Source organism: Peromyscus leucopus, chromosome 13 (genome assembly GCF_004664715.2).
Source record: "Peromyscus leucopus breed LL Stock chromosome 13, UCI_PerLeu_2.1, whole genome shotgun sequence".
NCBI classification, from domain to species: Eukaryota; Metazoa; Chordata; class Mammalia; order Rodentia; family Cricetidae; genus Peromyscus; species Peromyscus leucopus.
In genome coordinates, this window is record NC_051074.1 from 22,416,390 (window position 1) to 22,418,365 (window position 1,976).

Sequence of the window (1,976 nt, forward strand, 5' to 3'; positions counted from 1 at the left end):
GGCAGGAAGCGCAGGCGCGGCGCGGCGCGGGGCCGGGGCGCGACCCCTGCTGGCCGGAGGACCGAACTGCACGCTCCGCTCCGCTCCGCGGCGGGGCAACGTTCTCGGTCACCGCTGTCCCCTCGGCCCTCCCTCCGCCGCGCATTGCCACTCGTGGTTTACCGTCACCGTGATCAGTTCCTAAGAACCACGCACTTGTATTAGCCGCTCGCCCCACCCCCACCCCCCCACCCCGCGAACATGTCGCAAAGTGCATGGCCTGTGATCATCGTCCCGAAATCAAGTTGTACTGGGTGCCGGGGGTCCCAGGCCCGGCCCACGCGGGGTTCGGGTGGTGAACGCCACTTTGGCTGAAGCCCCGGCGCCTTGGAGGGGCCGTGGCTCTGCGTGCGATTTTCCTGTGCGGGACTCCAAGGGATCCGCTATCTTAACGGGGTTGTTGTCTCTCTCAGACACTTAGTTGCAGTCCGTCAACAGTAAATGGCATGCACCTTTGGAGGAAACAAGCAGGTAAAAACTCAGATGTCAAGCGACCGGAACTCTGAAGGTTTAGGAATTGACATGGGTGGGTTATTTTGCCATTTCTACTTGAAAGTATTTAGAGCTACAGAAGCTTGCCAGCGATTTATTTAGCAAATTCCTCTGCGTGAACTTGAGCACCTCGGAACACTGGGTTCTAAACATGATAGGAGCTGGCATGCTCCAGGAGAATGATCATGTTACTCACCAAATTTCAGCCGTATTTAGAACTAGATTTACTAATACATAGTACATGCGTCTGTTTTGCTATTCATGAAAAGTTGAAGAAGTCACATTATTTGCAAAAGCAATCACAATTGGATTTTAGAAATTCTCTTTTAGACCATCTTTATTTTTTCCTGGAGGTACCGGAGACAGAACCCAGAGGCTCACATTCAAAGGTGAGTGTCTCCTCTACAAGAATGAGAGGACTCTTTCCATCTGTCACTGTTACAAAAACTTCAATACAAACCAACAACAACAACAAAAAATATGCCATATGGCCTGTTGCAAATCCCAAAGCATGATAGAAACGCAAGGAATTAAACTGATTCCCAACAGGCAGGTGAGTTGTGGGGCTGGAGACCCCGCTACCCAAAACATTAACTCTTTCCCACAAAGCACGTCTATAATTCACCAGAATAGTAAATGGCTTAAATGGGGGAGGTTTGGAAAGAACTCCACGGGGCTCAGGTTCGATGTATGTTTGTTGCTTTAAGCCAGTTATCAAGGTCACTCCAGGGTTCTCCAGCACGTACAACTTTGGCACATGCCAGAAAGTGAGTCAGTATTACAGGGATGAATGAATGAATGGGTGAATGAATGAAATCATCACAGATAACCATAAAAATAAAGGTGTTTTTTCTCTGTGCTCTCTCTTAAGCCCAGACCGTGTAATAAAAGGGGTGCTCTCATATCTTGCCTTATGAGCAATTACTCCCCACCATTCCAAAAGACCACCATCAACATTACCTTAACACACACCATTCCAAAAGACCACCATCAACATTACCTTAACACACACACACCGAAGACCTGAACAGAACCTGGCTTGGCCATGGCTGAAATGGTAGAAGCTAAAGAAGAAACAGGAAGGAAGCACTAGACATTTGGAGGTAGCATAGCTTCAGAAAACCAAGGGTTGTGTTTCACAAAGCCGGGAATGATCAAAAGACCTTCATGTTGCATTTTCTGTGCTTTGGTGGATTCTGTTAAATTAAATTTGTTTTAGTGGACAATAGGGTTCCATGTGACACTTTGATGCACAGACACACTGCATAATATTAAAATCAGATTAGACATATCTCCTCAGACATTTGTTATATTTTCATGGTGAAAACACTGAGTCTTTTATTTGAGTTTTTTGAAATGTATAGTACATTATTGTCATCTATAACCAACCTACTGTGCAAAGACATGTCAGGGACTTCCTGGCCGTACTATTACTACTCACTGAT